The sequence below is a fragment of the Tasmannia lanceolata genome, unplaced genomic scaffold, assembly GCF_043159265.1.
Source record: "Tasmannia lanceolata isolate RefF3 unplaced genomic scaffold, GAP_Taslan_0.1 ptg000002l, whole genome shotgun sequence".
NCBI lineage: Eukaryota > Viridiplantae > Streptophyta > Magnoliopsida > Canellales > Winteraceae > Tasmannia > Tasmannia lanceolata.
Window position 1 is genome coordinate 48,863,594 of NW_027518679.1, and position 12,411 is coordinate 48,876,004.

Consider the following 12,411-nt stretch of genomic DNA (forward strand, 5'->3'; position numbering starts at 1 on the left):
TCATTGTTGAATTCATCAATCAAAGCTATCTTGTGTCGTTGAGCCCGTTTGTGAACGGTGCCTCATTTCTCGAGCCCATTTGTGAATGGTCTCGTCTTCTCCTTGAGCCCGTTTGCGGACGGTACCTCATTTCCCAAAAATAAAAATTCATCAAATCCAATCCCCGATTCAAACAAATCCAATCTTACGTCAAATTCAAGTTCATGAAAAATCTCATGTCCTCTTTGAGCCCTTCTGTGAAAGGTGCCTCATTTCTCGAGGCCGTTTGTGAATGGTCTCGTCTTCTCCTTGAGCCCGTTTGCGGACGGTACCTCATTTCCCAAAAATAAAAAATTCATCAAAACCAATCCCCGATTCAAACAAATCCAATCTTACGTCAAATTCAAGTTCATGAAAAATCTCATGCCCTCTTTGAGCCCGTTTGTGAACGGTGCCTCTTTTCTCGAGGCCATTTGGGGATGGTCTCGTCTTCTCCTTGAACCCGTTTGTGAACAGGTTTCTCATTCTCTGAGTCCATTTGTGAATGGTCTCATGTCCTCTTTGAGCCCGTTTGTGAACGGTGCCTCTTTTCTCGAGGCCATTTGTGAATGGTCTCATCTTCTCCTTGAGCCCGTTTGCGGACGGTACCTCATTTTCCAAAAATAAAAAAATTTATCAAATCCAAATCCTTAATTAAAAAATAAAAATAAAAATCCATTCCTACGTCAAATTCAAGTTCATAAAAAAAATCCCTAAATTCTTCGAGCCCGTTTGTGAACGGTGCCTCATTTCTCGAGCCCATTTGTGAATGGTCTCGTCTTCTCTTCGAACCCGTTTGTGAACAGGTGTCTCATTCTCTGAGTCCATTTGTGAATGGTCTCATCTTCTCCTTGAGCCCGTTTGTGAACGGTGCCTCATTTTCTGAGTCCATTTGTGAATGGTCTCGTGTCCTCTTTGAGCCCGTTTGTGAACGGTGCCTCATTTCTCGAGTCCATTTGTGAATGGTCTTGTCTTCTCCTTGAGCCCGTTTGTGAACGGTGCCTCATTTCTCGAATCCATTTGTGAATGGTCCTGTCTTCTCCTTGAGCCCGTTTGTGAACGGTGCCTCATTTCTCGAATCCATTTGTGAATGGTCTCGTCTTCTCCTTGAGCCCGTTTGTGAACGGTGCCTCATTTCTCGAGTCCATTTGTGAATGGTCTCGTCTTCTCCTTGAGCCTGTTTGTGAATGGTGCCTCATTTCTCGAGTCCATTTGTGAATGGTCTTGTCTTATCCTTGAGCCCGTTTGTGAATGGTGCCTCTTTTCTCGAATCCATTTGTGAATGGTATCGTCCTCCTTGAGCCCGTTTGTGAACGGTGCCTCATTTCTCGAGTCCATTTGTGAATGGTCTTGTCTTCTCCTTGAGCCCGTTTGTGAACGGTGCCTCTTTTCTCGAATCCATTTGTGAATGGTATCTTCCTCCTTGAGCCCGTTTGTGAACGGTGCCTCATTTCTCGAGTCCATTTGTGAATGGTCTTGTCTTCTCCTTGAGCCCGTTTGTGAACGGTGCCTCTTTTCTCGAGTCCATTTGTGAATGGTTTTCTATCCTCCTTGAGGCCGTTTGTGAACGGTGCCTCATTATCCAAGTCCATTTGGGAATGCTTCTTATCCTCGTTGAACCCGCTTGTGAGCGGCGTCTCATCTCCTTCTAAAAACTGTTTGAGAGCGATCTTTGTCCTTTCCCTTCAGAATCCATTCGAAAATGATATCTCATTCTCTAATTGCCCGTTTGTGAACGGCGCCGCATCGAGTTTTTTTTATTATTCAAGTTCTAGGGTTTCATCTAAGGTTTTGCATTATGTTAAGGTGCGTTGTGTCTAGAGAGTCCTTTGTCGATTAAAGCTACGCAAAATGGTTCTGTCATTTTTAACTTTGGTATTCAATGACTACGTCATCTCTACCAAAGAGGGGCATCTGTAGACACCCCATTTTGTTTTGTTTTAATCAACAAATAAATTAGTGTGTTAAATCCATGTGAGAACCCCCTCTATCATTGATTTATATGTTTTAGGTCATTAATATCTTGATCTGACTTTACGGATCATCAATCGGGACAAAATAAGCTAGGGTCACTTCATAGCCCGGACCCTGATTCCATTCCGAGACCCGATTTCCGTAAATCGTTAGATCAATGGCAGATCTTGACCTGGGTCTAACCATCCAAAACCACCTAACCTCTCCTCTCATCCTAACCATCCAAACCTCACCTAACCTCACCTAACCTCTCCTCTCATCCTAACCATCCAAACCTCACCTAACCTCACCTAACCTCACCTAACCTTACCTAACCCCACCTAACCTTACCTAACCTCATCCTCTCATCCTAACCATCCAAAACCACCTAACCTCACCTAACCTCCTATCCCATTCTCCTATAAATATCCTCTCATCCCACCATCCAAGAGGAGAAAAAAAAAGAACCCCTCTCTTAGAAAATTCATCCCTCTCCCTCATCTCTTCAAGGGTTCGGCCATCCTTGCCGGATCGGGTGATTTTATACGTTGGGTGATATATATCAAAAGCAGTCATTATCAAGCAAGGAATCATCTTCAAAGAATTAACATCAAAGAAAAATCAAACACAAAGTGGGTTTCCAAAGAGGTAGGCATTTATTTCAATTCTATGTAGGGTCTGTTTTCATACATATCTTTTACTTTAAAAGAAAAACCATGTTAGGAAGCATGTAGGGTCTGTTTTCCCCCTGGTTAGCCTCTGGTTAGACCCTGGTTGCACCCAGGTTCGCTGCTGGTTGCACCCAGGTTCAATGCTGGTTGCACCCTGGTTCCCTACTGATTCGCACCCTGGTTCCCTGCTGGTTGCACCCTGGTTCCCTACTGGTTCGCACCCTGGTTCCCTACTGGTTCGCACCCTGGTTCCCTACTGGTTCGCACCCTGCTTCCCTGCTGGTTGCACCCTGGTTCCCTACTGGTTGCACCCTGGTTCCCTGCTGGTTGCACCCTGGTTCCCTACTGGTTCGCACCCTGGTTCGATATTGGTTCGCACCCTGGTTCCCTGCTGGTTCGCACTCTCGTTAGACCCTGGTTGCACCCAGGTTCGTTGCTGGTTGCACCCTGGTTCCCCTGCTGGTTCGCACCCTGGTTCCCTGCTGGTTCGCACCCTGGTTCCCTGCTGGTTCGCACCCTGGTGCACCCTGGTCCGCACCCTGGTTTGTACCCTGCTTCCTCCTAGTTAGACCATGGCTAGTCTCGGGTTTGCTCCTAACTTAGACCTGACTCACTTGACCCTAACCATTAACCCAATCCAACCAAGTCATATCCCAACACAATCCGAGTCGCATGTCTGAATCCATTTGGCCAAATCTCATAAGCCCGCCCACTTTGAATTCCGAAAATTCAAACCCTTGATGATTCCTATATGCTCAATTCTTTGATGCAAATTCCCAATTCCAAAATCCCATTGCTAGATCAATGTTTCTGAATCTCAAGTCCAATGCTCAAATGCAAACCCGATTCCAGATACAAATACCAATTCTGTCTTCCAAAATCCAAGCAACCTCGCCAGTGGAACTACGTGTGGCTTGATCCCCATCACGGGGTACGTAGGCAATTTGGCACTCCCAAGTTCAGTCGCACCTTTCTCTATCTTTCCCATTCCCTCACACTATTCATCATCTCGATTCATCTCGTGTCTCTCGGAACCATTGGATTATGGTTTCCGTCGTAAGAACCCTTAGAGCCCAATTTAGGAACAATGGTGTCGTGTCGTGTTGTGTCCTAAGTTTTAGGGAGTCCTAGAGTTAGGAGTCCAGCCTCATCACGGACGCTTGCTATGTATAGCAACCGTGCCATAGGTCAAGTTACACTAGTCATCCAGTTTTTCCCTAGGACAAGCCTAGTAAACTAGGATGTAGGCTAACCTGCATTAGTCTAAGGGACAACTTGCATTTAGATAAGAATCATATAGCATCTTCGATGAAATCCTAAGATAATAAAATCCTCAACTTGAATTAAATAACTTCTCTTAAAACTGTTGAAACAGTCAATCCCGTCTAGGTCGGTGTCTTAGTTGAGTTAGGCATATGTAACTTAGCTTAGGTGCACCGAACTACGTCGACTCTGATCCCAGTGAGGCTTGGGTACGTAGGCAGCTTGGATGTCTGATGGCATACCACCCGCGAGTCGGCACCACAAACAAATTGTGGTGTTTTGTATATTAATTTTCTTGTAAATGCTTAATCAAATCACTTAGGATTTTCCATGAAATTAGAATTCTAGGAGAACTTTCACTTAGAATGAATCCAGACAAATTAATAAATCAAGATACACATCTAGGATTCACATTAAAATTAGATCATAGGATGCATGTCACTTAGTTCGCACATTAACATAGAGTTGAATGAGCCATTTAAAATAAATTTAAAAGAATTAGCTTTTGGAATCGAAGACCGATTATCGGGCAGGAATGGTGCATGTGGCGGATAACTCCCCATACCTTCCATTCTCGTAACCAGGTAGCGAGTCTAGATTTCTGGTTAATTACGGGTCCTAGATCCCACATCTAGGTGGCGACTCTGTCAGTCTCTTTCGTGTGGAATTCGGATTGCCTTAGTGATCCCAAGTTCACAGGAAAGATTAATTCAAATCAACATTAAAATGCACACGCCAATCGCGTGGGTACGAGAGACCAAGAGAGAGAGCGCGGCGGCTCGCGCCCCACCCCTCTCGCGGGATCGGGTCCCACACTCACGCATGTGAAGCCTAGAGTTAGGAGCCTTGTCCCATTTGTAGACTAGGGTAGCTCACTTTATGTGGCTACAGCAGTCCTAGTACACTCACGAGTCTGTCGTGAGTCGAGACTTTCTCGACTCCGCTAGATCAGGTTAGGGCTGGTGCCCCTGGTTAGGGTGTATATATATATATATATATGTGTGTGTATAGTATATTATTCTTAGATTAGGGCTTATCCTTCCGAATAAGGTTTCTCTATCTAGTTCAGTCGTACCATTCTTTCAGACCCGGTCGATGACTCTTGCTCTTGCTTGGTCATCATCCAGATCGCGGTCTACCCTGTCATCTTTATCATATGATTATTCCTATATCTCGGATTTATATCTGTTTTTGTCGGTTGAGATCGGGGCCTACTTTCTACTGAGATTTTCTGACCTATTATCATTGATTAGAGTTCGTTTACTATTTCAGTTTTGGATCAGGCCAATGATTCTTGTTCACCACCTTTTATAGCCTGGGTTCATTTCTTGATTCTTTGTTATCCATTCTTTTTGCTAGCTGTTAGACCAGGGCCTGTCTATCAATGAAGTTTTCTGGTCTATCCATTAGCCACATTGTTTCATTCCCCAGCCTTCGGACCTGGTCAATAATTTTCCTCTATCATTATTCTGACCATGGTCTGCCTTTTGTCTCTCGAGTGTATAATTGTGTCGTTCCTTTGTACATAACTTATTTGCTGAGTCGATTTCTAGTTACCTTCTTGTACCTACACCATTTGTTAAGTTGATTGTCTAGATTAGGACCCATTTTCAGTGGGTATTCCTGGTCTAATTCATCCTATCTATATTCTCTTGATTTGGTTGGTGTCATTTCCCTTGCCATTGTTGAAACCATAATCTGTCATCTCGTCCTCAGATTGTACATATCTCTTGTGTGTATATGATTCTGTCGGTTGATTAGATTAGGACCCATTTCTAGTGGGGATTCCTGGCTTAATCAATTATATGTGCATTCTTTCGGATTCACCTGACGGGTGGCCTGTACTTGTCACTCTTATGGCCACAGTCTACTTGCTGCCCTTTTGATTGTATATCCATTCTTTGTTGTGTCTTAGATCTGGTCGATGGCTTGTTCGGTGTCTCTATAGCCATGATATATCTTTTGGTCGCAAATCCAACCCATGACCAAGCGTCGTCATTCATGGTCAATCCCTCATGTGATTATATCTCCGTGGTGACCATACTCTGCTTGCTGATTGTGTGCTTATCTTGCCATCATTATTTGAGTGCAAGTATCCTTGCTGAGAGTCCTACATTACTGAGTTTCTATTCATTTACCCTTATGTTGAGTTGTGGGGATCACCCTATATAGCCGTCATGCTGCCGAATTTTGTATAAACACCTTGAGCGTGATCGCTATCTTTTCAAAGTTATCGATAAGCCATGAGTTTACTCTACCACAATCCTTTTATAGCCGTCATGCTGCCGGATTTTACTCAACTCATTTTCAGTGTGATCGCTATCCTTTAGGATTATTGATAAGTCATGTGCTTACCCTACAATGATCCTTCTTACAGTTCTGCTGTTAGTTTTATTCAAGGGAAAGATGTGTTTGTATTATCTCTTGTTTCAACTTGTGTATATCATTTTCATGAGATTGCCTCATACTAAAGTCAGTTTTTGTCAATTCCATGACAGGAGTCTGACCTAATTGACCCCACCCATTTGTTGAACCAGTCTCCTTTCACTTCACCTAAGCAAGTCAACAGGACTTATACCAGGGTTGAACCCCAAGTCATCGACATCATGGAAGAAGGTGTACTACTCATATATTTTCAGTGCTAGTTCGTCATTATCAAAAAAAAAAAATGTGTCTTGTGTTGCTAAGGTTTGTCTTTCATTGAGTTTGTACCAACTTTCTTCTCTCAGAGTTGGTAAGTCTTACTATGTTAATGTCAAAAAAAAAAAAGAAAAAAAAAAGAGTGTGTCATGTTTGTCAGTCGTGTTCATTCAGAGTCTGTCGTTTACGTCATTTGTCAAGTTTAATGTAGAGCCCATCGAGGTGCGTCCAAAAAAAAAAGAGAAAAAAAAGAGAGTTACTGATGTACTTAAGAGTCTTCAATTCAATAAAGTTGTTGGTTTCGAATCTTTGATGTTCTATGATTCACTCTTAGATCTAATGTTTAAATAACTAAAGACACCCTCTTGGATGAGATTGCAGACGAAATTCCCCTCAAGATCTGAAAAGGTCAAACGAGAGGAAGAGCGTCTAGCATAGCCACTTGAAGAAGAAATCGAAGCTATCGATAGTGGTATCGAAATCCGAAACTCGAAAAAGATGGATTGACAAAACTTTATCTCCCGAGGAGCGCAAAGAATTGATAAACCTGTTTAGGGGGGTTTAAGGTAGTCTTGCTTGATCCTATAAGGATAAACCAGGGGAATGCCCAGTCGTTGCTCAAAGCAAGATTTCATTGGCTTTAGACATCCAGTTGAAAAGTGAAGATTTTAAAGAGCGAAACATCAGACATCCTTTGGAGCTGATGAAATATTGAGAGAAGAGTTTCTGGCAAGGAAGTATGATAAATTTGAGTCCTAAAAAAAAAAAAAAAAAAAAGAAAGACAAGGGGTTGTGAAACCTTAAGCATAAATTCAAGATCTTCGAGATGGGAGTGGAGCGCAGTAATTGAAGTTTTGCCAGAAAACCGCCAGACTCCTTGAAAAAAAATAAAAAAATAAAAAAATTTCAAAGGCTTTGAACCTTAAGCAAAAGAGCTTGTACATCAAATACATCAGGAGGCCATCATTGGACGTTTGAGCCTTAATAGCCAAAATCCTAACGTTTTAAAATCCTTTTGAGAACCCTTTGGGCCAACGATTTAAAGCTAATACTTCTTTTCAAACACATTATAAACCCGGGGCATTTATGCACCTGAACTACGTTATGACCTGATCCCCACCTCTTCAGGGGTACGTAGGCGTCTGATTAATTCAGATTCGGTCAACCTTGGGGATAAAAGCTGAATGATTCCCCTTTCAAAATTTTGAAGCTTAAAGCTAAACCATCATTTGTTTAACCCATGGTGAACTACGCGGATCTGATCCTCCATCGTTTGAACTTTAAATATCCCACCCTTTTGAACCTAAGCCCACCTAGAAAGTCCTTCTGGTGAAACAAGCAAAGATTCAAGGCAAATGAAAGCAAAAACAGAAAAAAGAACGAGAGTCTGAAGACCCACTAGGTTGAAAACCCGAAAGGGCGGCCTAAATGAAATCATGTGCTTGCTAAGTCATTAACCAAAGAAGTTGGCTTATGCAAAGGCAAGGGTAGCGGTCTGTTGGATTGAAAATTGATGAGATACCGAAGAAGTTCTTCAGTTGTGCAGAATTTTCAAAGTTTGAGTTGTGACTTCTTTTGAAGAGAGAAATCAAGGAGACGGAGAAGCAACCACTACACAAGGCAGAATCCCAAAATCCGAGTAGTGTCGGCAAGACTTGCTTTGATACTTTTCTAAACTAGGGGCATTAAGACTGAGCAATCCGAAGGGGGTAATAACCATGACGAAAATCCCGATGACGGAAGGAAGTGCCTCTTGACATAGTTTTCGAGATTACTCTAAGAGTGGCTGACCTTACCGTTTAAAAAATAATCCATTTTATCTAAAGGTGAATCAAAAGTGAGTTGAGTTCTTTGAATAATGTACATCTTCTTTGATAGAGTCCTTGGGAGTCTGTCCTTCATTTATATTTGTTTTCTTTCAAGGTCTAAGTTGTCCGGCACTGAAAGGAAGGGATGTATACCTTTCAAAATGAAAAACCCTGGTTTAGGTATCCTGTTAGGACAGGCTGAATATGTCAAGTTTCAAGCAGTTGGTGTCGGAAAGATCGAACCTCAAATAGTGGTCAATGAAAGGAGAAGTCTTTGAGCTGAGCCATTTTTTTCCATCTTTACTCCCAAGAAAGAACCTATGCAAATCCAAAAATTTCCTTATCTATCCTTGTTCTACTTTTCTTGAGACTCTTGTCATGGAAGTACAATACACTAGGGGCATCTTTTATGACTTGCGTCATAAAAGATATCAAGCATACAAAGGCAATCAGTGCCAATGTTTACAACAAGTTGAAGTAAGAGAGATGCGAGCACGTCTTGAGCCAAATCTTTGAACTCTTCAGATGAGCCCTCTTTCTTGAAAGAGTCAAGTTCTAAAGAAAATCAATTTCCCCAGCGGAATCTAGAATTTGCTCCCACAATCGTCAAACCTCAGCAGAATGCTTTTCACTTGTTAAAGAAGGGTAAACACCTGAAAGCCCCGTCAAGTACTTAAGTCTGATCCTCAGCAAGGAACTCATACTCCCAATTTTCTTGGCAAGAGAAAGCTAATTCCAGAAAAATCTAAAAAATCCAAAAATCAATTCTCCATTCAATAAATTAGTCCTCTATATTCATTCAAGGCTCTTCGTGGTCTACCATTTAGGAATAGCATGGACCCTTGCTTCCCGAGTGGCTCTTCGTGATCTGACTTTCGAGTTATATCACAGACCCACTATCCATACTCATTCTATTCATCTCCATTGCTTGTCATTATCCTTGTTCATCCTTGGCTCTTCATGGTCTACCAGTCAGGTACACCATGAACCCTTGCTCCCTGAGTGGCTCTTCGTGATGTGTCCTCTCAGATATATCATGGACCCACTATTCATAGTCATTCCATTCATATCTTTTACATGTCATTGATCCTTTCCTTAATCATTGCTTCCTTGGCTCTTCATGGCTTATTACCATGGACCCTTGATTCCTTCTTTCTTGGCTCTTCACGGCTTATCACCGTGGACCCTTGATCCTTGCTTCCTTGGCTCTTCATGGCTTATTACCATGGACCCTTGATTCTTTCTTTCTTGGCTCTTCACGGTTCATCACCGTGGACCCTTGATCCTTGCTTCCTTGGCTCTTCATGGCTTATTACCATGGACCATTGATTCCTTCTTTCTTGGCTCTTCACGGCTTATTACCGTGGACCCTTGATTCCTTCTTTCTTGGCTCTTCACGGTTTATCACCGTGGACCCTTGATTCCCGCTTTCAAGGCTCTTCGTGGCTTATCACCATGGACCCTTAATCAAAATTTTCATTCAACTGTTGTTCTTTCTTGTCTAGTTTGGTAAAAAGTTGGACCGCAACTCTATCTTGTTATTTTTGTTGTTCGTAATGAAAGCCTGGGTCATGTTTTACATGATTCGTTGTTCTGCAGTATACCGCCGCCACCCACGTGTGGATTTAGGTATGCCTGCGTTTGTTTCTTTGGTATGTTACTATGTTATGTATGGTGAGAGTTTCTCTTATGTTTTGATTGCCGAGTTATGTGTCCCGCCTTTTACCAAATTACTCATAAGTCATGTTGAGTGTTGAATTTCAAAACCAAAATCCATTTTATCCTTGTAAGTATCGTTCTTAGAACCGAAAAATCCCAAAAAAATTTCTTTTGTTTTCGGGTCGATCAAAATGCGTTGTCTGTTCAGCTTTGCCATTCACGTGTTACACACGCTCTGCCAAAGAGGGGCATCTGTAGACACCCCATTTTGACCAGACCCAAGTTTGCGTTGTCTGTGCGAGTCTCGTCAAATCAGTGAGTTGGGGTCCCAAATTGAACCCTGAAGCAGCTTATGGTCCCACCGAGGTCCCCGTAAAATTTCGATAAAATCCAACTTGATTTGGCAGATAGGACGAGCTGAGAGTGGGTGCGCAGTATAAATCCGAAGGGGGATGAATTATCTGCACTAAGGGGTGCCCATGTGCCATGGGATGGGGCCTACCATGTGCTCAAGGCATTTAGACAAATTTTAATGGGACTCATCATTGCCAATTTGGACATTTGTGCAAGGTATCTTGAATACGTGGTTTCCATCCACTATTGGTGAGTGGTAGATTATTAAAATGGGGGGATGATGATGATGTCTGTAATGGAATGATGATTTTTGGCAAATATGATGAAATTTGGGGGGGACAAGAGGGGGACAAAAAAATTCTCATTTTCTCCCATCATGATGACTCATGATGGGTCTTCTGATCTCTCTCTCGCGAAGAAAACCAAGGGAAGAAAAACCAGAGGAAAGAAAAGAAAGAAAAAACGACAGTGGGAAGAGGGAGGGAAACCAGTAGAAAAAAACGAAAGGAAAACCAAAAAAAAAAAGAGGGGAAGGGGAGAGGGAAACCCACAGCCACTCTCCCTCTTCCTCCTCCACCACAACAACCTCCACCATTCACCACCACCACTGCCTCCACCACCCAACCTCCATTAAACCACCTCAAACCCATCACCATCCTCTCCACCACCACGGCCAGCCGGAATCCGGCGAGGCCAAACCCATCTCCAGAAAGCCGCCATCACCGGAGCCACCATCTTCCACCAAGCCATCATCCCCAACCCCATTTCTTCTCCTTTCATCCACCATCCTTTGCAGATTTCCCAAAAACCCATTTCAAACCCCATTTTCGCCCAGCCACCACCTTAGCCATCATCTCTGCAACTCCGATCGGCCTTATTTTCTTCCTCTTCCCAAATTCTTCACCATCTCCGGTCAACCCTCCCTTCGGCCAACTCCATCTCTCCCACCTCAAGGCTTCAACAGATCATCGCTGCGCCAAGGAGAAATCTCAGATCTGAAATTTCAGATCTGAGAAGTGAGAGGGAAAAGAGGATTTGCAGAGAAGCACTGAGAGAGAGAGAGAGAGAAAGAGAGGGAATCGGGTTTCTCCTTTCGCCTTCATCTTCTCCGATTGGATTTTCCGATCGGATCCGATCTTTCTCCGATCGGATTTTCCGATCGGATCCGATCCTTTTCCGGCAGCCGCGTCCTCCACCTCTTCCATCTTCTCCGGCGATTCATGCCGGAATCCAGCAACTATATCTCTCTCCGATCATCAAATCCGATCGGATCCGATCCTTTTCCGGCAGCCGCGTCCTCCATCTCTTCCATCTTCTCCGGCGATTCATGCCGGAATCCAGCAACTATATCTCTCTCCGATCATCTACATTTGATCACCTCTGCAGATCCGAGATCCGGCAACTCCTTCTTCTCCAGCCACAACACCGGGAAGAGAGCTGAGCACTTAGAAATAGGGAGATCCACAGACAGAGAGGTTCGGGTCTCCTTCTCGAAAATCTTGTCGGTGACACTCATCTTCGTCGAGCATTACTTCTGCCATCTCGCAATTCCGATCTTCATTGTCAGCAAGACGGTGATGAATGGATTATTCAGGTGAGACTATCTTGAAACCTTATCATACTTTCTTTTATTTCATTAGGCTACCCAGCGGCTGGTCTGGGCTAATTAATTTTATAAATTGTTTAATCGAAGAAGGAAATCAGATGATTTGCACTATTCGATGTCCTTGACACGAATATCGTCTGATTTCAAGGCGGTTTGTAGAAATATTATACGTGTAGGAAATCAGATGATTACTTTGGCATCATCTGATTTCATTGGAGTCCCCGTATTGGTGGTTGTGGTTGGGCATAGAAGTGTTTGATATTGTTTTTTTTGCTTTATTAGGCTATCCAGCGGCTGGTCTGGACTAATTTATGTTGTTTATCATTTTATGATTGCTATAGGTTGTGTATTTTTTTTAATTGAAAATTCTTCTTTGCTTAACACTTGTTTTATTTTTATAAGAATAGAATGGGTTTGTGATTATCTTTTTCTTCTCTCT